We start from the raw sequence: 21,874 nt of genomic DNA on the forward strand, positions 1-21,874 counted from the left end.
CTATAAGGCATAATTTCAATCAGAGATTTCTAAATGCCGCAAACATATTGTATTAAATCCTGTTAAAACTAAACACAAGAAATTAAGAGTTTTACGCTTTGCATTAAATTTAATAAATTGGATGTACGTGACAAAATGTGATAAGCAGTTAATTTGACTATTTGTTAATACCTGTGGTAAAAAGGGTAATTTTTCTTTTGCCCCGTAACAAGCTACTGTATGAGATAAACTGGAGAGATACACTAGCTACTGTATGAGATAAACTGAAGAGATACACAAGCCAAACCAGTTTGCAATGCTTCTGTTAACAAGCAATTTGATCATTGTGCCTGACTGTAATAACTTAATGATACACATTGTTAAAATAGGATCTCACTTTTCACAGAGAAAAAGTCTAGAAGGGTTTAACAATGTGCGTTGTAAGTGTATTTTGCCAAGTGACTTGATTGTGATTCATGTCTTATATTCTAATGAGTAAACTTAAAAAAATTAAACGTTAAAAAACACAAGGAAGTTTAACTCGAGATATGGTATTCCGTATGCTCGTACGTATAAAATCAGGTAATCACATTGTCACGCCATGGCGTATTAATGGTTCTTCAAAATTTTTTGTGTGACGAGACTTTTTAATCAGAATGATTTTCAAGAATATATTATTTGGTTTTATTCCCATCATTCTCCTAATACTCAGTCCAAACCCCTATTACCGCTGTAAATGGTTTATATGTTGCAAAAATAGCAATAGCCTTGATGGTTAAGAGAGTTGGAGCATTTAACATTGTCAGATGATTGCTTGGAATATAACCCTATCTATCGAAACACGATAACTGGAGGGAAGATACAAGCTGCCATTTTAGAGTGGATGAAGTAAAGGTCTTACAATTCTTTAACTTGCTCGTGTGCACAAACGTTTTTCACAGAACTTGACTTGAAAAAGGAATGTGAAAACCCACAAGTAATTGAAAATTTCATTATGTACAGATAAAATTACAAGAAATCTGTTCGATAAAGTAGTTATTGATTTATCAGGAGAAATAAATTTTTTTTTAAATTTTAATAGTTAACGTTGTTTACCATAATTATGATGTAGCTTTAATGTTACGCATTTCTTTACACTGTGTATCCCTAAAAAGGGAGATAAATTCATTTATCACAGTCTATTCATAGACTGAGATAAATTCATTTATCACAGTCTATTCATAGATGGCAGCTTATTTAGGGTGAATGATTTTTTTTTAAATTTTAATTTTAAGCGGTGACAAAACAAAGGCTAAGGAGGAAAAAATATATTTTTTTCAAATTTATAAATACACCGTAGCACTATTGGCTTTGACTTCGTAAATAGTTGTTGGTGGCCGGGGGGGGGGGGGGGGGGGGGGGGAGAGACTTATGCGGCACGTATATTTATAGTCGATTAGCAGGTTGGCGGGTATTGAAAAGGAAGGAAAAAGGAAGGAAAAAAAGACTAGTCGCATGTTTTTTATTTTACCCGCGCGAGGAACAATTGGCGGGGGGGGGGGGGGGGGGGTGCGCAGGGAGGGCGTCACGCGGCGAGAGTCGCACGGGAGCCGAAGCTTTGAATATATATATATATATATATATATATATATATATATATACTGTCGAACTCTTCAACCACCCCTTCCCCCTCCCGTTGAACGACCTTGAGCTGCCGGAGAATGATGGAATGGGGGGTGCGGGGGAATGACAGCGGGCGACAGTGCTGCGCTCTAACGCGTAAATAACAACCTAAGACGATACAGGGCGTTACGGCAGCGAACTGCAACGGCGAAGTGTTCCCAAGCTGCTCATCATCATACGCTCCTGAAAAAAAACGTAGAGTAAATCCTATCCACTCGCGACTTCTATACAGTATATACCTATATTCAAAGACCGAAGCGAGGCCGGCGGAGAGGCCGGGGGTCGCGGGACGAGCAAGGCCGCGAGGTCAGGGCTCGTTCCATCCACTCGCCTCTACCGACCGCAGCTGTGCACACTTGTCTTGCGCTCGTGCCACACCTATTTGTTTAAGCACCAACGATTTTTTTCCGCGTTTTGCACCGTACAGAATTAACGACTTATTTTAACACTGAAATTTATAAACCATTGCATTGTAGAAAGTTAATAATAAAAACACCCTCTATTATATAAAAAATGTCAGTTAAAAATATATATACAAATACATCTACTCTGTATGAATAATCTTTGAATATATTCGGGGAGGTAAATTGCCGTCTAACAAAACCGTCATCTGACGTCACTCAGTGGACCAATGGGCGAACCTCAATGTGGATAAAATTCGGTATTTTTAGGTGTCAGGAGCTACACCAACGCATGGGAATGTGAGACTGAGAAGTTTGGCCTGCTTGAAACAATTCAGGAGTCATTTACATAATGCGAACCAACGTAATTCATCAAACATTAAATATTGAATAGGTTAAAAGTATATTATCTACTTTACCATTAAAATATGTTTACATACTAATACATAATATATAAAGTCGAAAAAGGTAATTAATTATTAAAATATACTTTATGATGGAAGAAAGGCAGGTTATTAATTAATTTTCTCAACCTGCATATTAATTCAGGCATCAGTCTTCTCTTTCCATTTTCCAATGGGTAAAAAAAATAGGCCAAGTTTATATAGGCCTACACAAAAATCCCCACACATTGAATTGACTGGAATTAGTTTGTGAGACCACAAGTTTAGGCCATATATCGCGTTAATTTCTTAACTTGTCTGTAAACATCATCACTGTAAGACTCTCTGTACAGCGGGCCCTTCCAGACAGTCTCTCATGGCTGCTGTCACGACTTCGAAGGGAACTTCCTGTAACAGTGCAGTGATGTGAACTGGTGCACTTTCCATCAATTTCGTGTGTAACATCCCATCGCAAAGTGTATCTTACAGCAAGTTCACATACTATGTGATGTTTCACCTTTTATTGATATTTAATTCTTCCAATTCTTGTCTTGTTAGCTTTTTTTTAAATTGGTTGTCTGTAAAGTCGGTTTACGGACGATAGTTTAACGTGACAACGTCATAACAAAACATTGATGAAATGATTGCATACTTTTATGAATAAAATTGAATCATTTTTATTTTAATAATAAAAGAATAAATAATTGAAATTATACTAGTAATCAGATTTTTAAAATGCAAGAAGAATTAACCTTTATTGCCGAAATTGTTGTTGTAATAAGCAATGATAACAACATTAACTTTTCACTTCACTTTATAAACAGTCGACGAAACAGTTCACGTGTAGATGACTTGTAATTAATTTTAAAACTGTCGTTTAGCTATATAAAGTTTAAATATAATTATGAACAATTGTTCATATAAATAAACTGTAATCAAATATCTATCATCAATTATATGAGTCACCATATTTTTTTAGTCAATTGTAACATAACCTATTATTTCTGCACTCGCCGACAGTGTAACGGAACACAGCGTAACGGAACAATGAGTGTAACGGGACACAGCGTAAAGGAACAATGAGCGTAACGAGACACAGCGTACGGAACAATGTGCGTAACGGGACACTTTTTCGTGCGTGCAGCCTGCGTTCATCGATTTATTAGACGTTTTCACGTCAAAAACTCAGTTTTCCTATTGTATGTTCACGCCATTTATTTTAACTCTAAACATTCTCGTGTTATTGACTTGAAATTCAAACAGGTTCAATTTTTTTGAGTATAATTACGCACTGAAATATATCACGTAGCATTACTTATATTTTGATTTTAAATTAAATAAAAAAAACAATTGATTTGTAAATTATTGAATAAATACCTTCCAACGACTAATAAAATTTAAACTTTGATTTGTACGTGTGTATTTTAAATTTGATCAAAGCTGTTTTTTAAAATAAGAGTTCAGAGTTGTTGTCAACTTGGAAGTAATTAAGATTCGATCAGGTATACGTAGCATGTTCTCAAGTAAAAGTGTTTTCACAAAATTGTTTTCCCTTGCTGTTGAACGTATATCAAACAGAGTAGCTTACAGGGATGCATTAAAGTAACTATAACTTTAGTGTGGTACTGCAAACACACTGTCCATATTTTAGATCTAAATATACCGCGTGACTTACTCTTCCCACGCGGACATCCAGTAAAAACAGCAATAAATAAATAAAAAATATAGTAAAACTCGTCCTCGCGTGGAAAGTTGGCCGGGGATCCGGCCGACCGTATACGACGCGGAGGTCAGCGAGTCGTCGTCGCTGGCTCGCTGAAGGGTCCCCGTGGGCGCGCGCTTCGGATTACCGCCGGCGCCCGACGAGAACCAGAGGAGCGTGGGTGCCCGGGGGCTGACCCCTGGCATTACCGCGAGACCACGCCCCCTTGCCCTTCTCTCCGCCAACCTGCAGCGGCCTTGGGCGCCTCGACCGACCAACCAACCCCCCCGCGGCGGGCGTGGGCGAGTGCATTCCTCCGGCATGTGACTGGGGCGTCTCAGTTTTACGTAACTGCTGCCCGAGCGACGGCTGTATTGCCGATAACTAGAGACCTGCAAAATTCGCGGTTTCGATGGCCTTCAGGATAGACTGCACATACCCCTGTACACTCGGGCAAATAACGCAAGTTCATTGGCTGCCGACTTGCAAGTCGTCTCAGCTGGTTAGTCTGTGATTCGATCCTTCTTTGGTTGAGGGTTTATAACTGGTTGAGATTCGTCCAGATGAACAGTAAGCCAATAGCAAATTTTATCTAAGAGGTATATGTGTTTGAATTCTAGCCTATCACCGAATGAATCCGTGAATTTTGCAGGTCTCTGCCGATAAGTGCGATCTACGCCGTGTTGATATTCGAATTCAAAATAAGGACACTAACCTCCCTCCCTTACCCATCTGGATGGCGAAACATCTTTTTTGAACGGGTAACATCTTAACTCTCGGAATACGTTATTTGGCGTCAGTAATTTTTTGAATGCGATGGAAGTCAAGGAACGGAAATGTGTTACAACGGTGCTGCCATCTGTGGAAGATGGCGTGGACCAAAGTTCATAAAGTCAAAGGGGAAAATTTACAGTACTAACAGTGTTTTAATAAAACAAATCCTTGTCAAAAACCAGGTCCAGAGCCGGGGTTTAGTAATTTTGCAAAAATCACTTCTATGTTGGCACATCAAATATAGAGATTTAAAATCAATCTAGGTCTTGAGTTCGTTAATGGTAAAAATCGGACCAAAAGTGTATAAATGACTCCTGGGTTGAGGCCTTGTCGGAGAAGAAGATGGATTGCCCGGTTGTAAATCGAGACCTTGAAGATGTCTGTTGCAAGGTACGCCGCAAAGTCCGGCAATCCATCATTTTCACGAAATGTATAGCCTTAACCCAGAAGCCAAAAGTAGTTAATGACTATGGCCGTGAAAGAATACAATCTAGAAATGAGAAAGGTTTAAAAAAAAAAAATAAAAAATTGCATGCACTTATTTACGAGCGTTAGAAATTATACTGAAATAATTTATACATATTTCTTATATAAATACACGTACAATAGACTTGAAACATTTTATCACTTATATTTACAATAAATAAATGTATGTAATTATATGGACCAGTAATAAATATAAATAATCAAAGTATATTATTTAAAAGCACATACATACATAAATTTGATTTGTATGTACCTTTTTTTATGCTGTCAATTTTTTTTAATGTTGTGCGCGCATCGTAAAAATTCATCATTTTCATATTTTCATAACGCGTCTAAAGAAGCATAAATTCAAAAATTGAAAATTCTCTCTTTAACTTTTCCTTACTATAAAACGTGATGTATCCGTTTGGATTTTTTTTTCTCTCTTTCTAGCTGAAGCTGTACTACTAATCGGAAACGATAAAATTAGAGACAGACGTAATGCAACAAGAAAAAGAAAAACTAGCACGTTGCAGGGAATATGGGGAATGGGAAGACAAAAATCTGCCTCCGATTTAATTCTGGACATCCCGAGCCAGGTATTTTAATTGATACCGTAAAAACAATTCGTGCATATGTCGTCACGAATTGAAATTGAAAAGTCTGTACATTCGTGCTGCTCTGTTCCAGAAAATTGGCTCACAGTTTATGCGTACTAGTTATTCGCCAGTATCGAAACTACACCAAAATAAGCTCCGAATCACGGGTGAACCAGTCTAGACTTGCACAGACTCAGCAGCCAATGAGCAGAAAACAGTGGTACGAGTATGCAAGAGACTGTGTAATCTATCCTATAGGTCGTTGAACCTGCGATTATTTCCAGTCACTAGATATTTGTATAGTCACCTAAGTCGCGTACAACAATAAGCGTATCTGCCTGCATACATGCCAATTGACCCTTTGAATAATTTTCAATATAAATCTTAGTTAATATAATAACCCTGGTCTATGAATTTGATAAAAACAAAATTAAGGCTGAGTAGGTTCTCGACTTAAGGAACAAACCAATATCCGGCAAAGTAACAAGAATGTAGGTCAAGTTAAACACCTTGAAACCAATACTTGCCCTAAAACACATATTTTTATCACCACTGCTGTACGAAATATTTTAATTTTTGGTTCAAAATATTATTTTTAATAAACACTTGATTTTCCTTAACGTGGTTTAAATTATGGCTAACAACTGAATAAAATTGTCGGATTTCATTTTTCGTATAATCTATATTGCAATTTTATTGCAAGTTATTGTACTAGCCAAGTCATGCTACAAATTATAAGTTATTTGCGAAAGTACGCGGATAGGAACTGAGCGAGTGTGTAACTTTTCCACATCGAGCGTATTCGTTGAGCGAGTGAGATGATTCCCAGCAAACATTATCGGCATATTTTCATACCTGTGCCAAAAAAAAATGGACGGTTGAGCATAAAACGTGTTGTTTTGACAATTTTTATTTACGTGGACGTGTGAAACGTTTCGCTCTTTCAAAATTATTTTTTCTAAAATATCAGCAGTAACATATATATACAACTGCCAGATATTTAGTGAAACTCATCGCCCTACGAAGCTGTTTTGATGCTCCCTCGCACGCTGCTGTAAATTAGTGTCTGACGTCCTGGTTAATTGAAACTCTGGGTTTTCGGCGGCGGTGTCGCCAGCCACCGCTAATTGCTTCCTCCGGCTTCAGGGCTTCGACGACAGACATCGTGTTATTTATTGTTCCGCCGCCGCTGCCCCGCAAGCCGTGAGCGACGCGGGGGAGCTGAATTGTTGCCCCTTGGATGGGCAGCCCATCAGGATTTTTCTGGCAATGGTTTGTTTGTACAGCGACTGGAAGGGCAGCCCATCCAATTTATGAAAACATGTTTCTTTAAGTGTTTAAATAATCCTGAAAACTTGCCCCTTGGAAGGGCAGCCCATCAGGATTTTTCTGACAGTGGTGTTTTTGAAAGGTTGTATGAATTGTTGCCCCTTGGATCAGCAGCCCTTCAGGATTTTTCTGACAGTGGTTAGTTTAGGTTACGTTAGGTTAGGTAAGGTTATGTTAGGTTAGGTTAAGTCACTTTATAAACTAACCACTATCAGAAAAATCCTGAAGGGCTGCACATCCAAGGGGCAACAATTCAGACAAGTTTTCAAAAAAACCACTGTCAGAAAAATCCTGATGGGCTGCCCATCCAAGGGGCAACAATTCAGACAACCTTTCAAAAACACTACAGTTAGAAAAATCCTGATGGGCTGCCCATCCAAGGGGCAAGTTTTCAGGATTATTTAAACTCTTAAAGGAGCGGGTTTTCAGAAATTGGATGGGCTGCCCTTCCAGTCTCTGTACAAATAAACCACTGTCAGAAAAATCCTGAAGGGCTGCCCTTCCAATGGGCAACAATTCAGTCGCCCCAGCGACGCAGGCAACTTCCCGGAAAAAAATATTTACTCTTTAATCTCTTTTCATTACTCTCCCCAATAGATATCGTAACATTCATATTTTGCGGCACAAGTTATTTTAATGTTAAGCACCAATGTTTGCGTTACTTGATAGAATGTGTTAGTTATGTTTTTATGTCATCACTTAGTTTTACTTAGTAAAATATACATTAAAATAAATTCCAGCTGTTTTTTCCGATCCCCGTAAGATAATTTGGCCCCACGTCGGCTTTCAAAGCGAGGGTCACTGGGTTCGATCCCCGAGTAAGGCATGGATGTGTATTTTTATTTCCAAATTAGTCATGAAAACATGTAGAAGTCAATAAAACTGTCAAATAAAAAAAAGAATGGTAATTAAGGGTCATTAAAAATGTGGCCAGGACTTATTGCTCCTGGGATATAATTATAAGGATCAATTTACAGTCGAGTTAAGAATAAAGAATAAAGGAAAAAGAATAAAAAATATCTCGGCTAAATTTTTCTTTGTTGCAGACCTGTAAAGTAATCAACTTCGCATTGTTATTTCCACATTTTACATTCTGTTAATTCATAAAGATAGTATCAAATATTTATTAATACTGATATTACCTATTTAGTGCCATTTGAACCTATGGGCAACATGATGCACCTTTACGACGAAGTAATTTGCAATAAGTATTTCCAGGACAGATCTATTTCGAATGAAAATAATTGAAGTGCACGTGTTTGAAAAAAAAAAAAGTATATAAACGTCAGGAATGTAAAAATGAGTTACTTTCAAGAGAGGCAAGCTAAATATAAATAAAAATATCCATTTTGATACAAGCTTCGTGATGAATAAATGAAATGTTTAAATTAAATTTTTGTGGTATTTTATTTGTGTGTAATTTTTTTTCTCGATGTTATTGCAGTTTAGTCGCAATCCACCGTACAATCTTGTCCCTAGTTATTCAGTTGGTTTTTTTTTTTTGGTTTCTATCGCATGCAGACAGGCAATAGCGCATTCGTATGTCAGTCGCGTATTTAGGCGCGCGCGCGTGGGGCTGCCTCGTTGCGTCAGCGGCAGGTCGCGTTTTAGAATGTCCATGGCGGGGAGGCTGGCTGGCCTCCTTCGGTCGGCGCGCGTGCCCGGAGCTATATAACACTGCGCCTTCCACGCCGCCTCGCGCGAAGGGCGGTGACACACGCGCGGCGAGAGATCTTCGAGAGATCTGTCGGAGCCCCCCCTTAACCCCTCTCTCCCCTCCCTGGCAGACCCTCGAGGACCGTGACCCAATAGCGCTGCCGGAGACCCCCCCTTCCATTGTTCCCGCCGGCGTCGCTGAGTCGGCGCATTCCTTCCTTACTCCCGACGGCGCCGTGGTCCTGTCGGGGCCTCGGCTCGGGAAGCCTGCAAACTCACGTAGTTTCGGTTCCCCCACCACGTTCGTGCAACTTCGGATTCCTCTCTCAAAAAATTGAAATTTGAAAAAAAAATATCGAAGGGTTAGGTTAGGTTTAGGTCAGTCACAACATGCTTGTTTTCATTGGAAACTTCTGATTTAGCGGCTGAAGTGGCGTTAAGAGGCCGTGTCAGTAAATTTTTATTTCCAATATTCTGGTCTAGAAGTTCTCTCTTTTAACAGTGAGATTTAGTGGCTTATTCAACCGAAGTAACTGTAACCGCAGCGCGTGATAAAGCTACTATACCGCCAGATTACTCGACGAAAAATGTATCTGGTTCCTCGACAATCTGAGAGGATGACAATCTGACCGGCGGCTCACTAGGAAATTGCGGATGCAGGGATTCAGAATCAAGAAAACTCACATTTACAACTGTAGTATGAGTCGTATCTAAAAATTTTAATACTTTAAATGTATCGGAATACAATTAATCTTCAAACATGTGGTAATCATTCTTTATCTGGATGTAATATTCCGTGAAAAATAATGGTAGTTGACATTAAAAAATATACGAAATTCATAGTGTAACGTTTTAAAAGGATAATAACATAAATTCTTATGCTTAGATATTGCATATGCATTACACACAATCTAAATACAATCTCACTTAAGTCAGACTACCTAATTTTTTTACAATGCACCATCATACAGTTTAACAGAGGTAGGAGAACCTCTTATCGATGTTGTTTCAAAGAATCTAAATTTACAAATATTACTATTTATCTTATTATGATATGTATCTTTATGAATAAGAATTTACAAAAAAAATGAATTGATTACATTACACTTTAACATTACAAAAGACTAAAACACTAACAAAACTTAGTTTTATATATTGTTGTAGCATATTAGAAGACGAAATAACTCACTAGACTAACATTAAGAGGGCTGTATCACAAATTTACTTTACAGAGGAGAAAATATCTTTTAAAGATATTTCATTACCTCATTGATTACATAATACTGCCGTTGATGTGATCGTAGATATAAAGTATTGAAAAATTAGATTTCATTATGTTTATGTAAATATTTAGAAAACGTTATTGCTTATAGATGCTCATTATTTAAATAATAAAGAATCTTTTACTTTTATGTACTGGACAAACAAAATACTTATAAGTTAATAAGCTTAGTTGAATAACATCTTCAATTTGTATTGAATTCAATGTACAAATTGAAAATCATGTACAATGAATGCAACTGATTGAATTCAATAAATATTTGATCTTGTGAAACGGCCATAATGGTGATGTAGATAATTATAGATACTCACATGCATTTTGAGAGTCCTTATAAAGCCTATTACAATTCTATAAGTATACATTAAAATGATTTTAAAATAGACATGTGTAATATAATTAAAACTTGTTTAAATAATATCATAACAAAAAAAAATAAAAATCCTTCAACAGTAAGTTATGTTTTATAAGATTTTAACAAAACACACATACCATAAGAGAATATTAATCATGCCACATAATTCAACACAAAATATTCATTCCAATAGGCGCTACGTAAAAATAACTTCTATTTTTATGCTGATAAATTTGCATTGTTTTATATATATCATTATTTCTAACTTTTAATATTCTCCACACTTTAACTGAAATTAAGTATTTTCAGAGCCTTAGCAAATGTTGGTCTGTACCACATACAGTTCGTACGATATCTCTACGTGAAACACATACAGTTCATTATTTGTAATTTTAATTATATTTCCATGAACATAATGAAATTAGTATAGGGCCTAGGTTGTTCACTGTTGAGTACTTCTGAAGTATTTTCATTGTGAGTTAACATACATACCAAATGCCATTCTTCCAGTAAAGTTACAAAGAAGACAACAAGATAATATATGTATAATATATATAATATGTATAATATATATAATATGTATGTAGTACCATATTTTAAACCCCTATTAAATGAATAATAACTCAATCTCTTTTCTGGACTATTAAGTAATAGTTTTTGATTACTGTTATTTGTAACTTAAATAAAATGACAACTAACAAATTAGTAAAATATATAATTACGTGCGATATAGTGACAGTTTTACTTGGACGGCAAACGAATATAATAAAATGTCTATGACAATGTTAACTTTACTCATTATTATGGAAAGAAACAAAATGGGCAGATAAGCATATTCTACGCTGACATTTAAAAATGCTCAATTCAAAATGAACATTTCTTCCCGATGACAAACAAAAAAGTTGTATGGTCGCGAATAATACATTCGTATGGCGTCACATCAGCGGAATATTCCCTTGGCATAAATGTGTGAAGTCTGTGACACAAAAACAAATGAACGAACAGCTTTTTTTTTATCGGATGTGCAATCGGAGACCCTTGTGGTGGTTGAAGAGTGTCAGGTCGGTCGCCAGACCAGATAGTGAAAGCTCAGGGGCTTAGGATAGAAAAGGCCTATCTCCAAATTATTAAGTATAAATGTTGTCATGAAATAGTTAAAGACTTGATTACAACCAGGTTTTTAAACCCATCATGATCATGAAGACACTGATCGGAAGGTAATGTACAATACATTTCAATGGCTTTTTCAGTTTTTGCTAAATAATTATAAATATAAGCAAAATTCCACTGTATCTGGACAAATCAAAATATTGATTATATTTTTTTCATCACAGAAATAATATATGATATGATAACTAAATTTGAAAAAAGCCGTTATGTTAAATGTATTGTATACTTTCAGTAGGCAAAATTTCTGGCCCCTACCTCTTATAGACTTTGAGAAAAACTGCCTTTTAAAATAACATTGATATAGATAGGAGCGCAAATTTGTGACACGGCCTCTTAATACCAAAAACGCAAAACTTCGGGAAATATTCAGGAAATTCTCGCAGGGAAACGAAACTACGTGAGTTGTAGGCTTCCCCCTCGGCTCGCTCTCATGAAAACAACTGAACCGTTACCCCGAATACGGATGGAAACCCACAAATATACTCGGGGGGAAAAAAAGTGATGTGTTAACATCTAACCTCGGGAACGAGCAAATCCACTTGTGTTCTCGCGTTGCAAATAAAACGTGTAATACGAAACTCGGACACGACATTTTTAACGTAGAACGTGTTTTCAACTACATACGTCTGTGGACGCGGAATCACGCGTAGTTTCCGCACCCGCCGCTAGAATTCGTTTCCGGAGCAGCTACGTCGACTATCGAATCATTCGATTTGCAGAGCGAAATTTTAAATTTATTAACGAAACGGCTCCGATAAAAGCGAAGAAGACTTGAGGGAAAATACTCAACCTCGGTTTTGGACCTGATATTCGCCAAGGGATTTTATTAAAATGTTGCTCATCTTGTTAAAATTCATTAAACAGGTAATACATACTATAGAGTTTCCCTTTGGCTTTGTGAACTGGGAGCCGCGCTTCCTGCCACATATGTCAGCACCGTGGTTACAATTTTTTCCTTTCCGTGCGACTTCCTTTCCATTCACGAAATTACTCCTACCAAATGCCGTATTTCGAGAGCTTAGTTTTTTCACTTCAAAGACCTTGCTACAGTTAGATCGATTTAAATTGGAATGCCAACTTTTCAACAAACACAAAACAATTTTCATGGTTTACGAGGTAGCGGTAACCAAACTTCACTACAGAAAGTTGATTACCTAGAATGTAATTTTGTTTAGTTTTTTTTTTTTAAATAACTGTATGGACTGCATGATATCCCTACCAATATAACTGCGAAAGTGTGTTTATTGGTTTGTTTGTTTGTCCTTCTGTTGTGCAGCAACGGAGAAACGGATCGACATGATTTTTCGCGTAGAGTTAGTTTATGCGTCGGAGAGTGACAGGACACTTTTTATCCCGGAAAAATGCACGGTTCCTGTGGGATGGATCTGGATGCTAAAATTGTCATTGCATTTGTTGAAGCTTTATTTGTATCCATGGTAACGGGGTTTTGTATTGTTGACACCTGCGTCTGCATCGGTTGCTTGCAGTTCAGGTTGGATCTGTCGTCTAGTTAACCCTAGCTAAAGTACCCGTGCTTCGCTTTTGATACTACAAGATGGAATTTTGCTATTTCATTGTTGATGTTCTCTTCGTTTCCTAGCAACGCCTATTGCATTTTTTAATTTTTTTTTCATTCGAGGCGCGGCAGTGGCGTACCCATGATGAGGGGCATTTATAATGAGATATGTGTGTTCTGCCTGTAGACTGCTGAATGACTCACCCACACGAATTTACAGGAACTGTAAATCCTAAGGCTTGAGATCTGACATCCGCTAATGGATTTTACGAAAATCTGCTGCCAAGGAGGGTCACAAATGCGTTAAAGTAAAAAATTATCCTATTTTTCAATACTATTGCATTTATGATGCTTTCTTCGTCTCCATGGCAACGGCTATTGCATTGTTGATGCCTTATGCGTCTTCTAGCGACGTCTTTTACATTTAAATTCTTCTTAAGATCTTAATCAGCTACTAAGGTGCGTTGCGGGGGTCAGAAAAAAATATTTTATACGTTTTAGTCCGTTTAAAAAAGTTGATGTATTAATTTTTTTATTTACATAACTTTATCCGCCGGGGAAACCTTTTGTGAGAGAGGACGAATCGCTAGTGTCCTCCGTGCGTCCTTGTGGCTGCTAGAGGGTCTGTGGCGCCATGTTTTAGAAGAAATGAAACGATAGTCTGTTGCTTAGCAACATACGCCCTTTTATGTTTGTCTATTACTGTCAAAACTATTAACTCGAACGCGTGATAACTGAAAAACACAGGGGGTGGCCACTTCCTCGTGGTTACATGGCGGTAAGGTGTGAAACCGTTTTTATTCTTCAGTTAATTGTTGCGCCAATTCGGTTGGAAGCCCAAAATATTGTGGGAAGAGTAGTGTTTTGAATTAAGAAAACAGTTTTATATGACAATTTTTTTTTTTACAAAAATGTATGTTTTTAAAGCTGGAGATTCTAATTCAAACTTAAGAACCATCATCAGACGTTGCCAATCACCATTTACGCAATATTTTGGGCAGAACAATATGGCGGGGGGGGGGAAAATACAGGAAAATATTCAACTGACTGCCGGGAAAAAATTTTTTTTTTGTTGTTGTTGATACGCCAGATTTCGTTAGCATCAAAAGAATTCGAATATACGTTCACGTCTATTAGCTTTGAAATTAACGGATACTTTTGTTAAGGTTGCATCGGAAAAGGACACATACTTATTACACGCAAACAGCAAAACGTTGCCGCGTGCGCAGGGATTCGTATGAATGCATCACGTGAGGTTATGTAAAAAAAAAATTTAAGTGGCAGTCAACTTCAGATGGTGGTTTTCGCAAGGACTGAAGTCGGGGCTGTTGATTCGCTCTCACTGTCACCGGTCTGCATTAGTTTCAACAAATTCATGTTCAGATCGAACACGAGATATTACGAATGCCCGGTATAATTAAATCCGTGTTCAAAGAATGTAGGTCAGTGGTTCACCAAGGCCGATCAACCAGTCCGCCTCCACCTACAGAAACGAGAGTGACAAGAAAAAAGTAATCAAGTCTTGCTTACACAAGACTGGTGAGAACACCTGTATACGCATACCAATACAATTATTATTTCTGTAACAGGGAAAAATCTCCGTATTATTTTTATGCGAAAGATTTGAATTCTTTCAATATTAAGAGAGGTTCGTTCAATGGTTTCCAGGAATCGTTAGAAAAATAATTAAAATAGATCCATCGTGATGTAATTTCTTTTAAATAAGCCTACTCTACCGATACATCTAAGAGTGGTATTATTATATTAAATAACTTCACGTTGTATTCATTTTCAATATGACATCTTAGCTCTCTGTATACGGCATTTTGTACGAGTACTTTTGTGAATGGAATGGACATGGAATGGAAATGTGTAACCACGGTACTGCCATCTGTAGCGAATAGCGAGAAATAAACTTCCCAATGCCAAAGGAAAACTTTATAGTACTAACTGTTGAATGAATCGAAACAAGATGAGTAGTATTTTAATAAAATTCTCGGGTCCAAAGCTTGAGTTTCATATTTTTAAAAGTGTTTTTCGCTTTATTGGAGCCGTTTCATTGTATAGTTTAACATTTCTGTTTGCAAATGGAAAATTCTATAGACGAAATAGCTTCTCCGGCAGTGAATTCTTGCGGCAGGTGTGGAAACTAAGTGTGTTTCACGCCCAGAAATTTAGTTTATAAAACAATTTGCATGTATTTATCACTGTCGACATTATTTTTAAGGATTCTGCGTTAAATTTCATTAAATTTAAGCTGCTGGTTAAACAAGAAGTAACGCGAGCGCACTGGTAGCAAATATAAAATTCAAGGCATTCACAGCTGACTGTATAGGATACCTATATCTATTTCTAAAACAAGCGCATACGCACACTATGTTATATTCTTTCGTTCGTCTATTTCTCAGTGGCCAGATTCGTACCTTGTCCGTTAGGTTAACAAGCGCGCGCTATACCATCTGCGCTATTAACGCAATCGGGAGTTTAGAAATAGAATATGTATTATAATCATTGTAATGCCAATTTTCTTAGATATTTTAAAACTCGTGATTACTTTTTACTATGGCTATTTTAGTTTACCAAACCTTATCCAGGGTAGTTTCACTATCATAAAGTTTCATTTGGCACACCAGTGCGTTTGGTGTGTACCCAAATGTTTACGAAAGTGACTACATGCGGGTTTGTGTTTCTGTGTGTTGTGTCACATTTCTGTTCGTAGACTTCCGTTCCATTTTCACGTAATTTACTCCTACCAAATGCCATATTACCGAGAGCTAAGAAGTTTACACATAAAAAAAATGAACATGACGTGAGACCCCGCCTTAAGGGGCCCGCCTCGTCAGTGGTGTATCTGCGTTAGTGAGGCGGGATGATAAGCGCGACGCTCGCTGGTATTTCCAGCGTGGTGTCGCCCTTAAGCGCAAGGCTCTGGACTGACGCGAAGTCTTCTCGTCGTCACAGGATAACTGTGAAATTTGAGCTGTGATCGTAACATTATATATGGCCGAGAAATGAAGATAAAGGTGTAATGCAAGTCCATTAAGTGCTTTCAAGAATCTGTACTGGTTGTTTTGCCCCTAAAAATTACCCTGAAAACATGCGTTTAAGCCATTTTAACTCTTCTAAAAAATACAGTTTAAAAACTTAATCCGAAATTAAAAGTGCTTTTCGGCCTTCAGCGAACTCTTTAAATGCTTTTCGTAAGCAGACCCCACTCGGATATCTTGAGTAGTTTTGAAATTGTGTTGTGTTTCCTGAAGCTCTGCGCACATTTTGTGTGCCCGTGTGGGGGCGGAGCCCCTAAGGTGTCGCTGTGTCGTGAGCTTCAGACCAGAAGCGTCTCCGAGGGGCGGCGAGCGAGGAGCGACGCGGGACGTACAGTATCGCGCGTCGTTGCCGCACGTCTCGTTCGGAGACGGATTTTTAGTTTCGCGAAGGCGCGGTGGGTGCGGGATTCAGCAGTTCACGCGGGTCTTGGTGGAGGGGTGGGGGGCGGGGGGCGTGGCCACGGACGTCTCCCGGCCCAAGCAGGCGAGCCTGGTCACGATCCAGGTGTAGGTACCTGCGCCGGCGAGGCGGGACGGTAGGGGCGGCGCTCGCTGGTGGTTCTGCCGCGGCATCGCCTCTAAGCGCAGGACACGCAGTCTCCTCGTTGCGCACACGGCAACTCACCAACGCCCAGTTCCCATGACATTTCATCCACACAAAAAAAAAAAAATTGCATCCATCCTTTGGTATAGGATGTGTGTCGGACGAGACTTAAAAAATATTCCGTACGCGATTTTTCCGTACTCCGTTTAGATATAACCAACAGACACCAACCTTACATATTGCCAAATTATCACGGGAATCGAATTTGTTCCACCCCAGTAGTAAATAAATCGGTAATAACTCTGCAGTTAAGTCTATATTAATTTCACGTTGATAATATTCCGGAATAAATTTAAAACTTGTGTCTATAATCGTAAGTTTTATATATAAAACTGTTAACTTATTACTATCAGTGGATACGGTCAGCTGTGGGGTTTTTACGAGACAACTTCATCGAAACCAATAAATAACGTTTTTTTTTTCCTTCTGAAAACTTTAGAACGAAGATGAAATTTAATTTTAAAAACCTTGAATCTAAATTAGCAAAATAAAAAATATATTATTAAGCTTTAAATATATAAGAACCTGTTTCAGCCTTCGAAGACCAACAAAATTTATGACAGTGAATAAACAAGGCCTGGGAACAAAAATTAAACAGCCTAAACTTGTATGCCAATACTCTCATCCAGATATTTATTGAACACCATTTGCATAAATAAAAATTTTACCCGCGAAACCTTTTTAGATTTTTTTTGATACTAAAATTATTTACGTAATATGAAAGGCCTTTAAACTGTTTTGGGGGATCAGCTATCATTTCTATGGACTTATTGTTTTATGAAAGTCGTCATCATGGTTGCAAGATCGTTTTAAGAAGGTTGAAAATAAAAGTTTTGTTTTGTTCGTTAGTATGGCATCCACGTGTTCCCCTACAGTATTAAATCTGCACAGAAGTTGTTTTCTGCTGTCATCCGAGGCTCAGACTTGTCACTCAGTCTAGCAACATGGCCACAGGTGCAGGCTCCAGGTGTTCTGTCGTGGAAGCCATTGCGGGCCTCTTGGTCCTAGTATCAGAGCCGGGCATCGAACCACGGGCCCGCGAGGAGTCCCAGGCCGCGGATAACCGCCCGCAGTTAGGTTTAGATTGCGATGTAAATAAAATATGTTGAGGGGCACGCCTACTCAGAGGTGTGTCTGTGTTGGCGAGGCGGGAAGATAAGTGCGGCACTCACTGGTGGTTCTACCGCGGTATCGACTTTAGGCGCAAGGCTGTGGACTGGCACGCAGTCTTCTTGTCGTGCACAGGTCAACTATGAGATTTGAACGGTAACCATATCAACATATGGCGGGTAAATGAATATAAAGTTGTAATGCAAGCCCCTTGAGTGTTTTCAAAAATCTGTACAGGCCGTTTCATGTCTAAAAATTCCTCTGAAAACGCGCGTTTTACCCATTTACACTCTTCTAAAAATACTGTTCGTAAAATAAATACGGAAACAGAAGTACTCGTCTGCCCTCAGTGTATTCATAAACACTATTTGTGAACAGATCCCAAACGGATATCTTGAGATATTTTTTTCTTCAAAAGCTGTGGTTTCTTCTGAAGCTATGCTCAGGTAGGCGGGACACTTAAGTGACTTCAACGGTGTTTTAGAGTTGAATACATGGGCAGGGTTGCAGTCGGGGCTCGAACCCGCGCTGTGCTGAGGCCGTTCAAATAAAAAAAAATGGGTGCGTGTACTTAGGTACGCGCGTGAGAAGTTATACTTCTTTGGCATCATTAAAAATAGTTTTTAATTGCATGCAAATAATTCTCCATGGTAGCGTTATTCTCAATGGTAGCGTTAAACGTTTAACGCAACCTTGTTGGAAGTTGCATTAGAAGTATAACTTCAAAAATTGTGAGAGAAAATAAATGTATGATATTCTGTAACATGGGTTCTAATTTTGAAGTCACAAGCCGACGGACGGTGTTGTAAGACTGTATTACGTTTGGAGCGCGAGTTGGGAGGCAGTTGTTGAGCGTGTTATGGCACAGCGACCTTGGTACACTTTGCTGATATTTATTGCACGGTGCCTCCCTCTTTTTTTATATATTCGCGCGCGAATACATTCTACGGGGCGTGGGAAGAGCGCGCGGCGCAACAGCATGGGCGTGACCTTATCGGGCGGTGGGCGAGGCAGGCGCCGAATACGTCCTCCCCCCGGGTCCCTGGGTCCGACCCCTGACCGACCCCTCGCCCCCGCGACTCGTGGGGATGGAGCGGACTGCAACTGGTTCTCACAGCATCGACCGCCAAGTTCGGTCGCGGCGTCCCCCCCCCGGTTCGTCAAGGTCACGTCCGGGCTAAGGCGAGGCGGAGGCCGTTCCCAAAGTCTCGACGACCAGGCGCGTTGAATAACTTGCGTCTTCCGTTCAAACAAGGAGCGACTTGAGCCCACGAGCCGAGCCTGATTCAGACTGCGACCTCTAAATTGCGTGGACAACTAGCCAGGGGAGCATTTGTGTCAGTGACGTTCATAGCAAAACTGTGGGATTTGAGTGGTAACCACAACATTATATGGCTGAGAAATGAAGATGGAGGTGTAATGAAAGTCCCTCAGGTGCTTTAAAGAATCTTTACCGTATTTTTCATTCCTAAAAAATTATGCGGAAAACACGTGTTTTTAGCCATTTTTACTCTTCTAAAAATACAGTTTAAAAAATGAAATCCGGAAATAGAACTACTCATCCACCATCAGATTATTTTGTTGTGAAACGTTTATGACGCGAAAAGGACATAGAATAGTTACTTGGCCAAAGAGATATGCTATATATGTTGCTAGAGCTCTTTTCGTTTGGGCGATGATTCGTCCCATAATAACACAATATAATTATGTTGAATCAACTAATTAAGATTAAATTTTCTTTGTAGGAAGTATTTAGACTTAATTCAGTCGATTAAAAAATAAACATAACATACTTGGTGTTATAGGTGTTTTAAAATGTTTCAGGTTAAGATTTTAGTAATGCCACATAAGTATAACTTCTTACGCGTGCGGAAACTTTATAGTATTAACTGTTTAGTGAATTTCAAGATGGGCAGTATTTTAATAATAGGCTACAGCGTCTGCACCTCAACATTAAGCGGAATATGATCTAAATTATACAAAATGTGTCACTCATTCAGTCAGTATAAATTTCTTCGGTAATTATGTAAACAAATAAATAAGGTGCTTGTATGAACTCATCATAATTACGTCTGCAACCGTGACAAAACGTTGTTTTATTTTTAATGAAAAAAAATCCCTTCCTGCAAGGTTTTTTTGTTTTGGATATCGACGAAAATGTCCGTGTAAAACGCTATTAAATAAATGAACTCGAATCTCTAAAATAAACTGTATAACTCACGTATTCAGGTGGAGAAACTTGAAAAGATTTACAATCTAATGTCACTGGTTTGGAGCACATTCCACTATTGAAATTTTTCTGTGTACTGCACAGTTTGACATTGAGTGGTGTCTAATAATAAAAAAAACAATAAAAATAATAATTATGATTGGTAGACCACGCCTTTAATATAAATCAAAATTGTAGCTTACATGTAGAAGATTATTGATGTGTTTAAGCAGGTAATGAATTAAATACTATAATTAAATTTGAAAAAAATTAACTGTTGCGGTTTTGGAGCCTAAAGAAAAAATACTAAGACTTTATCTAGCTTGTAGAATCGTACACGATCAGTGCACAGACACCTACACAGCTACGCGCTATATTTCCATGTTTGTTCTTACCAGTCTTAGGGGTTGGGCAACCCTAAGGTGCCCCGTGGACCTATTTAAGGGGAGGAGTAGAAATCGAAAGTTGCCACATTGGTTTCAAAAGTTTTCATGCCGTAACTACGTTTAATATTTTGACATAGACAATTTACCTTCGTTAAGGCAGAGGTCATATATTAAAGAGTTAAAACAAAAATACCACGACAAAGTGTCTAGTGACCTTTTAATTACAGTTATAATAATTTCCAAAATTTATTAAATACTAATGACTTCATGGTAAACTTTTTTGTAGCAGCCAGTCATTCTTAACTTCGGACATTCTGAACTTCGGACATTCTGTTAAATCGTATACTATTTTTTTAAAGGGGGAGGGGGATTTAGGCCTCGCCTTATTGTAATGTCAAATATCTCGATACCACTTGCAGTAAAGCTTCCGTGCTGAAGGTTGTGAACTGGTGTGATTATAAATGATGGTTGTAGTCGCCCGCGCGTGAAATAATAAGTTGTTTCCTCGCGACGCTTAAGGACTAGAGCTTGTTGGTGAACATGTGGTTGCAACCAGGTATTGAAGGTCTGGGAGAAATGATCAATGCCTCAACTTGCCAGAAATTGGGATGAATTGTTAAAAAAAAATTAGAATCATAGTAAAAAAAAATTGGTTGTCTGTAAAGTCGGTTTACGGACGATATTTTAACGTGACAACGTCATAACAAAACATTGATGAATTGATTGCATACTTTTATGAATGAAATTGAATCATTTTTTATTGAATTATCACTATTTTGTATGGATACAAAGAAGGAGTGAGATGAAATCTACAATTTAATTGAAAATTTTACTTTTATTTGTACTCATTAATTGAAATATGTTTATTACTTTAACGAAGAGATTATTTTAACTACAACTTTTATACATGTTTTGCTATTTAACTTCTTCCGATCTGTGTTATTCTGTTAAGGATGGGACGATGATAGTAAAAAGTAGGAAACGAATGGGAGTGTTTCAAGTTTATAATGTGCCTCGAAAAAAAGTCAAATCGATGGTCGTTCCAATCGAGTGGAAGAGAGAGATAGGTGCGTCGCAAGCGTACGATGAGCGTAACGGGACAATGTGCGTAACGAGTCAACCTTTTTTTCGTGCGTGCAGCCGGCGTTCATCGATTTATTAGACGTTGTCACGTCAAAAAAAAAAAAAAAAAAAGAAGACGGGAACATCCGAAGGTGGCGGAGACCGATCCGTGGCCAGATGTTTTGA

The 21,874-nt window shown here is 38.2% G+C and overlaps 1 protein-coding gene across 2 annotated transcripts in view; it reads right to left on the reverse strand.

The window, feature by feature from the left end:
* Positions 1–21,874, reverse strand: part of LOC134537730 (uncharacterized) — a 316,852-nt gene that overhangs the window by 54,041 nt on the left and 240,937 nt on the right. The gene's annotated exons all lie outside the window — the stretch shown is intronic.

Source organism: Bacillus rossius, chromosome 12, assembly GCF_032445375.1.
Source record: "Bacillus rossius redtenbacheri isolate Brsri chromosome 12, Brsri_v3, whole genome shotgun sequence".
Lineage (NCBI taxonomy): Eukaryota > Metazoa > Arthropoda > Insecta > Phasmatodea > Bacillidae > Bacillus > Bacillus rossius.